The sequence below is a fragment of the Osmerus eperlanus genome, chromosome 28, assembly GCF_963692335.1.
Source record: "Osmerus eperlanus chromosome 28, fOsmEpe2.1, whole genome shotgun sequence".
Taxonomy (NCBI): Eukaryota; Metazoa; Chordata; class Actinopteri; order Osmeriformes; family Osmeridae; genus Osmerus; species Osmerus eperlanus.
Window position 1 is genome coordinate 695,743 of NC_085045.1, and position 9,525 is coordinate 705,267.

At 49.3% G+C, this 9,525-nt stretch overlaps 1 long non-coding RNA gene across 1 annotated transcript in view; it reads right to left on the reverse strand.

Moving 5' to 3' along the window:
* LOC134015442 (uncharacterized) overlaps positions 1-8,884 on the reverse strand; it is a 67,929-nt gene extending 59,045 nt beyond the window's left edge. Inside the window, exon 1 of the long non-coding RNA XR_009929108.1 lies at positions 8,828-8,884. This is a non-coding gene — a long non-coding RNA (uncharacterized LOC134015442). The remainder of the gene's footprint in view (positions 1-8,827) is intronic.
* Between the last annotated feature and the right edge of the window lie 641 nt (positions 8,885-9,525).

Genomic DNA, 9,525 nt, shown 5'->3' on the forward strand with positions numbered 1-9,525 from the left:
CCTGGCTCAGACCAGCAGGACACACCTGGTTCAGACCAGCAGGACACACCTGGCTCAGACCAGCAGGACACACCCGGTTCAGACCAGCAGGACACACCTGGTTCAGACCAGCAGGACACACCTGGCTCAGACCAGCAGGACACACCTGGTTCAGACCAGCAGGACACACCTGGCTCAGACCAGCAGGACACACCTGGTTCAGACCAGCAGGACACACCTGGCTCAGACCAGCAGGACACACCTGGTTCAGACCAGCAGGACACACCTGGCTCAGACCAGCAGGACACACCTGGTTCAGACCAGCAGGACACACCTGGCTCAGACCAGCAGGACACACCTGGTTCAGACCAGCAGGACACACCTGGCTCAGACCAGCAGGACACACCTGGTTCAGACCAGCAGGACACACCTGGCTCAGACCAGCAGGACACACCTGGTTCAGACCAGCAGGACACACCTGGCTCAGACCAGCAGGACACACCTGGTTCAGACCAGCAGGACACACCTGGCTCAGACCAGCAGGACACACCTGGTTCAGACCAGCAGGACACACCTGGCTCCGACCAGCAGGACACACCTGGTTCAGACCAGCAGGACACACCTGGCTCAGACCAGCAGGACACACCTGGTTCAGACCAGCAGGACACACCTGGCTCAGACCAGCAGGACACACCTGGTTCAGACCAGCAGGACACACCTGGCTCAGACCAGCAGGACACACCTGGTTCATGCTCCGCTGCCCACCTGTCCTGTTTTAACCTGATAGAAACGAACCAGTCGAGTTCTCCTGTCATTAGGGACCGGACTCCTGTCGCCAGGACGGTATGCTGGGATGCAGCCTGGCGATGGTTGCTAGGATATGGAGGCGATTGTCAACAAGGGTGTGCTGTCACAGAGAAAGGGAGTTTAGGAAGGCAGTGTTCCTCGTTGGCATTCCAGCACGGAGTGATCCCCGCAAGGCAGAGAAACACACACACACACACATCGACACAGGCACACAGACAAACACACACACACAGGCAGTCACTTGTGCTCTGTCTGTTCTCTCCCTCTCTCTCCCTACAAACACACAATCTAAAAAAGCACCCAGAGTAGCACTATGTCCTTTGGCGTCAGGTGACATCATGTGATGGTGAGGACTCGTGAACCCTGTTTCCTGGCCGGGGAGCAGCAGCAGTGAGTCTGGGGTCTACTGCAGGTGTGGAGGGGTAGTCTGGACTGAGGTCAGCCTCTGTTCCTGAAGGACCCTGCAGGTCTGGAGGTATTTACCAGCATCTTCTCTGCTTCACCATGTGGCTAGTAAACACAAAGTTTTCCTGGACTCGGACCACAGACACTGTTATAACGCCTGTTCCTGCATCTCCTGCTGCAGGCTGCGTTCTGAATCTCCTGCTGCAGGCTGCAGTCTGCGTTCTGCATCTGCAGGCTGCGTTCTGCATCTGCTGCTGCAGGCTGCAGTCTGCGTTCTGCATCTGCTGCTGCAGGCGTCGGCCAATAAAATGTAGAATAAAATGTAGAATATGGATGAAGGATGGAGACAGTGATGTCAGGGGTCACGGATCAGTTCTCAATGCAGGTGCTAGCTGGCTAGCTTAGTGTTTTGAGAGAGAGCGAGAGAGAGAGAGAGAGAGAGAGAGAGAGAGAGAGAGAGAGAGAGAGAGAGAGAGAGAGAGAGAGAGAGAGAGAGAGAGAGAGAGAGGGAGGGAGGGAGACACGATGTGGCATGTGGACTGGGTTCTGGGTTATGAGTAAGCAGGAGTGAGTGAGTCATTGCCAGTAAGGAATCACATGAGCTGTTGTAACACCCGCGCAGAGAGCAAGAGCATGAGGCATTTCCTGGTTTCTACTGCCATCTGCTGGTCACAGAGGGGAAGGTCACTTTCAAATTCAAGTAAACAGTAACACTATCTGTAGTTGGAGGGTCTATATTTTTCAAACATGCTTGAACACACACACGCACCGCAGCCTTATTCAGGAAACAGAGAGTGCAGAGCCGTGGTATCTGTTCAGCAGTCTGCATCCTTCCTCCCCAGGAATCTTCCTCCTAGGGGGAAGCAGGTTTTAAATCTTGTCAGAGTCGATCTGATTCTGCCCAGCGCTGCGGCTGGAAGCCTCTGCCAACTGTGAAGCGTTGATGGGAGGAAGATTTCTGGGGAGGAAGGATGGTGACTGCAGAACAGATACCCCTGCCCCCCCCCCCCCCAGCCCGCATGCTGATGACATGAACCCCCCCCCCAGCCCGCATGCTGATGACATGAACCACCCCCCCCAGCCCGCATGCTGATGACATGAACCACCCCCCCCCAGCCCGCATGCTGATGACATGAACCCCCCCCCCCAAGAAGGCATGACTCTGCAAATTCAGCCTGCAGCTGTAAAAACACTCAGGCAAATATCTCATCCATCATCTCTTCTCCTCCATCCTCCCTCCATCTTTCTGCCGTCATCCCTCCATCTCTTCTCCATCCCTCCATCTCTCCTCCATCCCTCCATCTCTCCTCCATCCCTCCATCTCTCCTCCATCCCTCCATCTCTCCTCCATCTCTCCATCCTCCCGACCTGGCTGTCACGAGGGAGCTCCCCCTCTGAATCAGTATAGTGAGCTCAGAAGACTTCTCAGAAGCCCTTGTGGCAGAGAAGGGAAGGGAGGGGTTGTTACGGTAATCATCCTGTTTCCCAGCAACGCGTGACTTAGCAACCGAGCATTTCCCTCCCATCACCTGATGTTTTGCTGCATCCTCTCCCTCCCTATGCATCTTCTCTCTGTCTCCCCCCTTTATCCCTCACTTCCTCTGTCTCCCTCCCTCCCCCTCCTATTCTTCTCTTGCTTCCTCTCATTTCCTCCCCTTCCTCTCCTCGTTCTCTTTCCTGGTAGCAGTGCTTGAAGCGGACCAATTGTCAGGAAGGAGAGGGTTTATCAGGAAGGAGAGGGTTTATCAGGAAGGAGAGGGTTTATCAGGAAGGAGAGGGTTTATCAGGAAGGAGAGAGCTTATCAGAGCTGCTCTCTCTCTCTTGCAGCTCAGGGGAAACGTGTGTACCTCAGGGGAGAAGGGTATAGTTCAGGGAGAAGGGTATAGTTCAGGGAGAAGGGTATAGTTCAGGGAGAAGGGTATAGTTCAGGGAGAAGGGTATAGTTCAGGGAGAAGGGTATAGTTCAGGGAGAAGGGTATTGATCAGGGAGAAGGGTATAGTTCAGGGAGAAGGGTATTGATCAGGGAGAAGGGTATAGTTCAGGGAGAAGGGTATTGATCAGGGAGAAGGGTATAGTTCAGGGAGAAGGGTATAGTTCAGGGAGAAGGGTATTGATCAGGGAGAAGGGTATAGTTCAGGGAGAAGGGTATTGATCAGGGAGAAGGGTATAGTTCAGGGAGAAGGGTATAGTTCAGGGAGAAGGGTATAGTTCAGGGAGAAGGGTATAGTTCAGGGAGAAGGGTATAGTTCAGGGAGAAGGGTATTGATCAGGGAGAAGGGTATAGTTCAGGGAGAAGGGTATTGATCAGGGAGAAGGGTATAGTTCAGGGAGAAGGGTATTGATCAGGGAGAAGGGTATAGTTCAGGGAGAAGGGTATAGTTCAGGGAGAAGGGTATAGTTCAGGGAGAAGGGTATTGATCAGGGAGAAGGGTATAGTTCAGGGAGAAGGGTATTGATCAGGGAGAAGGGTATAGTTCAGGGAGAAGGGTATAGTTCAGGGAGAAGGGTATAGTTCAGGGAGAAGGGTATTGATCAGGGAGAAGGGTATAGTTCAGGGAGAAGGGTATTGATCAGGGAGAAGGGTATAGTTCAGGGAGAAGGGTATTGATCAGGGAGAAGGGTATTGATCAGGGAGAAGGGTATAGTTCAGGGAGAAGGGTATAGTTCAGGGAGAAGGGTATAGTTCAGGGAGAAGGGTATAGTTCAGGGAGAAGGGTATAGTTCAGGGAGAAGGGTATTGATCAGGGAGAAGGGTATAGTTCAGGGAGAAGGGTATAGTTCAGGGAGAAGGGTATAGTTCAGGGAGAAGGGTATAGTTCAGGGAGAAGGGTATTGATCAGGGAGAAGGGTATAGTTCAGGGAGAAGGGTATTGATCAGGGAGAAGGGTATAGTTCAGGGAGAAGGGTATTGATCAGGGAGAAGGGTATAGTTCAGGGAGAAGGGTATTGATCAGGGAGAAGGGTATTGATCAGGTAGAAGGGTATAGTTCAGGGAGAAGGGTATAGTTCAGGGAGAAGGGTATTGATCAGGGAGAAGGGTATAGTTCAGGGAGAAGGGTATTGATCAGGGAGAAGGGTATTGATCAGGGAGAAGGGTATTGATCAGGGAGAAGGGTATAGTTCAGGGAGAAGGGTATAGTTCAGGGAGAAGGGTATTGATCAGGGAGAAGGGTATTGATCAGGGAGAAGGGTATAGTTCAGGGAGAAGGGTATAGTTCAGGGAGAAGGGTATTGATCAGGGAGAAGGGTATTGATCAGGGAGAAGGGTATTGATCAGGGAGAAGGGTATAGTTCAGGGAGAAGGGTATTGATCAGGGAGAAGGGTATAGTTCAGGGAGAAGGGTATAGTTCAGGGAGAAGGGTATTGATCAGGGAGAAGGGTATTGATCAGGGAGAAGGGTATAGTTCAGGGAGAAGGGTATTGATCAGGGAGAAGGGTATAGTTCAGGGAGAAGGGTATTGATCAGGGGGGAGGATATGGATCAGGGGGGAGGATATGGATCAGGGGGGAGGATATGGATCAGGGGGGAGGATATGGATCAGGGAGAAGATATTGTCTGCAGATATAGGTGTCTCAGGTTGAATCTCAGGAAAATGAACCTTTTGCATCCTGAAACAGCAACAGACAGGGCCAGACAGGGGATCTCAGCTGGGGGCTGCTCTCTGGCCAGGCAGTATCAGAGAGAGAAGTTAAACCAACTGTGTTTGTGTCTGTGGTATACAGTCAATACCAAACGTCCATGTCACAGTGACTCATTTTAAAGCTGCACCAGGTAACATGATCAAATCTGTTCAAACATGAGAAACAGTAGCCCGTATTCCTACGGCTTGGAACAAGCTCACTGGAACATGATTGGCTGGAAAGTAGCGGTCTGGAACATGATTGGCTGGAAAGTAGCGGGCTGGAACATGATTGGCTGGAAAGTAGCGGGCCGCTTCAAAATGTCTAAATTGACGTTCCATTTGCACTTTCTGTGTTGCTAATCAACTCTCAGAGTGCCTCATTAGCTTATACAACATGTTTACAAATAACAAAACTATCTTTTTGTGAAAAAAACTTACTGATTTTGAGTTGGGCTTTAAACCAATTGGGTAAAACAGGATACAATGCCTCAAGGGTTTAATTCCAAACGCTTGAATTTGGTTATATCTTAATAAACCTTCACTTTCACCTCTTAATCATTGTTTTCACTGTGTCTGGGAAATACAGGCTTTCCCTTGACTCTGACCACTGAAACACTGTAAGAACTGTGTACCTCTGATCCTTGATCTGCTGTACTTTTACATGCAATGTCTATGTCAAAAAAATTAGACTGTATCAAAATCCACCCTGGCTTCCTTTCAGGCGAGTGCAACGCATCAGGCCCTCTAGTGGTGAGATGGTCCAACTGCAGTAAAACATCCACTCGAGTAGAAGTACAGATTCTAATGTTTAAAAAGACTGTTGAAGTACTGACTACTTTAACTTGAGTGAAAAAGTGTAAAGAAGTGTGGGCTCTGACATATACTTAAGTAAAAAGTAGCCATTACTACACCTGTTTTAGTGTCACGCAGGTAACTGGACCTCACATCATATTAAAAGACACGACAGACACAATTTGGAACATCTCCCTCATATGTGGCCATGGGTGATCAGGAATGTCTCTATTCTCAGTCATGTCGACATCGCTAACTCCCTCTGTCTCATCCATAACGTACCCTTTTCTTCCACAGACAGTGTGAGGAGAGGAGAGGAGGAAGAGAGAAGAGGAGAGGAGGAGAGGAGGAGAGAGAAGAGGAGTAGGAGAAGAGAGGAGGAGAGGAGGAGAGAGGAGGGGAGGAAGGGAGGAGAGGAGGAGAGGAGAGGAAGAGAGAGGAGAGGAGTAGGAGAAGAGAGGAGGAGAGGAGGAGAGAGGAGGAGGAGAGGAGATGGGAGGAGGGGAGGAGAGGGGAGGAGATGGGAGGAGGGGAGGAGAGGGGAGGAGGAGCGGAGGAGAGGAGGAGAGGGGAGAGGAGAACAGAGTCCTCATCAATGTTGCAAACTAGTTTTTTTAAACTTTTTGTCAAAAATATATTTTTTTACTTTCATACCTTTTTTGAGATAAAAAAAAATAATATATATATTCAACCTTTTGAAACGTAATTTTTTCTATATATTTTTAAAATCTTTGTTTCACACACACAGTGAAAGGAGAGTAGAGAGGAGAATCCTAAAACAGAGTAGAACAAAGCAGAGCAGAGTACAGTAGAGTACAGTAGAGTCCTCCTCATCAGCACTACGGGCAGGTGTGAGATGGACACAGGGGCTGTGCTTGTGTGTGTGTGTGTTTGTGATGTACTGTTTGGTCAGTCCTGGGAGCTGCCCTCCAATTGGTCAGGAGACTTGTGTTGTGACAGGTGCATGACTGGCTGGAGCATGACAGAAATACATCAATACCACACACACACACACACACACACACACACACACACACACACAAACAAACACAAACACACACAAACACACACACACAAACACACACACACACACACACAAACACACACACACACACACACACAGAGTACACCCCCACACACACACCCCACACACCCCCACACACACCCTCACACACACAGCCTGTCAGTCATAGCAACAGCTTAACCACATGCTTCCTTCCTGGTTACGGTGGACGAAGACCACCCACCTAGACCACCTGCTGACAGGTCAAATACTTCACGCAAATACTTTAAATACTCAAGGGGGGGAGGGGGGGGGTCCTACAACAATACAACCAGTGGAAACATCTACAGCAGAACTACATATGAGAAGAACACAAGCAATCATGTATTTCACAGTGTCTGATTTGTGAAGGTTTCGATCCATGCATTGGGATCTGTGGGTGCTGCTGGTGGGAGGCTGGGGGTGTGACACCAGCAGCCACCGCTGGAGGGCGCTACATCACAAGGAATGGAGAGACATTGAACTATCTAGCTATGAAGAACACCGACACACCTACTCACACACACTCACACACACTCACACACACTCACACACACTCACACACTAGGATATCCACAATTTGGCTCAGTTTGAACACCCCTCACTAGATTGTCTCTAATCTGAAGTGACATGATGGTTGGTGTTAGCTGGCAGAGCCGAAGGCTGATAGCAGGGGATGGGGGGGGTTCTGTAGTGCCTCTACACCTGTAGCTGGCGGGCGAGGCGGAGCCACCCAGAAACTTCTGGAGACGGGACAGGAGGTACAGGAGAGGAGCGTAGAGGACAGTGAGGTTAGGGTTAGACAGTGAGGGTTAGGGTTAGACAGCGAGGGTTAGGGTTAGACAGCGAGGGTTAGGGTTAGACAGCGAGGGTTAGGGTTAGACAGCGAGGGTTAGGGTTACACAGTGAGGGTTAAGGTTAGACAGCGAGGGTTAGGGTTAGACAGCGAGGGTTAGGGTTACACAGTGAGGGTTAAGGTTAGACAGCGAGGGTTAGGATTAGACAGTGAGGGTTAGGGTTAGACAGCGAGGGTTAGGGTTAGACAGTGAGGGTTAGGGTTACACAGTGAGGGTTAAGGTTAGACAGTGAGGGTTAGGGTTAGACAGTGAGAGGTGCTGTTCAACACAGCGGTCGGCACCGTGGATAACCATAACATAGGTACCTGCTGTTACTGTGTATATATAGTACTCATTTTTCCTACTTCATTAGACAGTTTTTAAGTGAAGTGTGACAGGAAAGGCAGGGAGAGAGAGACAGGGGGGGGAGACATGCAGTAAAGGGCCCAGGGTGATTCAAACCCAGGTCGCTGCAGTAAGATAGGCCAGGATTTTATACCCATGGACATATCTGAGAAAGCATTTTGAACGCACGCACGCGCGCGCGCACACACTCTCACACACACACACACACACACAGACACACCCACCCACACAGCTGTGTCAGAACACTGAGTGGCTGCTTTGTGGGGGTGTTAAAATAGTGGCAATGTAGGTTCTTTTGTTGGTTTTAATTATGTTTCTAAAGCCTTTGTAATGCTACAAGGTTTTTATTCTGCAGGTTATACAAGCAAAGCAGTGCAGTCGGTTGTTTTTAAGTTCTGTAAACGCATTGTATCAAAAATACAATGATCTGACCTCAAAGATAAAACCTACTTTTGAATATATATTTTTTTTTAGAAGCAAACAGTCCAGTACTTGAACTCAGTACAACTTTCACTTGTATTGGAGTAGCCCTACTATTGGACCAGGCGTATTTGTATTTTGACTCAAGTAATGAAGTTGTGTACTTTGTCCACTCTTGATGAACACACACAATCAACCCACACACGAAAACACACAACAAGTTCGTAGCAACGAGAAGCCTGTTGAGCAGACACGGCGATCTAATCTGCAACATCTGCAGCAACAAACAACGTCATATTGAAAAGGCCGGATAGCCCGCCTCTACACCTAACCTGTCATCACAAATAATGAATATGAAACGACTTACCATAGATGTTGTCATCCAGCGGCAGTCAGCTGGCATCTGAATAGCTGCGTGTCAATCTACCTGCACGGAGTTACGAGGCAGCTTCTTCTCCCTGAAATTAACACATCATGCTTAGCTCTCATCAGGACCAGACACGGGGGGTGAGATGTTGATATATTTAGGGTGAGAACATGTTTGTGAGCAGAACACATGCAACACATGACGCCACCAGATTCTACCTGTTCATAATTGCATTTGTACTTTTCCTCCTTGTAGTCAACACAGACAGAATGCGGCTAGCTAGCCGGAGCTAGCTTACATTTACATTTACATTTAGTCATTTAGCAGACGCTCTTATCCAGAGCGACTTACAGTAAGTACAGGGACATTCCCCCGAGGCAAGTAGGGTGAAGTGCCTTGCCCAAGGACACAGAGTCATTTGACGCGGCCAGGAATCGAACCAACAACCTTCTGATTAATAGCCCGATTCCCTAACCGCTCAGCCATCTGACCCCCCCAGCTTACGAAATACACAACACGCTCCGTGTGCACCTGTCAAAAGTCAGAGGTTTATGTTCAATCACATGACGCACATACACACACACGTGCACACAGACACACACAGACAGAGAGGTACATCGGTCATTTAATGTCATATTATCACCTCTAACACATTTTGACATGTTTGACATTTCTTACAGTATTGTAAGAAAAACAGCGAGGGAAACATAACACAGCTGACAGACTGCTCGCTTTAAACTCCCGGCATCAAAATCAACAGGAGCGGGGCCCGATGAAGGGGGTACCCAGGAGGCGAAATCAGCGACAATACAAACAGGCCACAGTGCTGTGCTGCACCACGAGAACCCCCTGGAGTGGGGGCTCACTCGTCAGAAGACAGGAGAG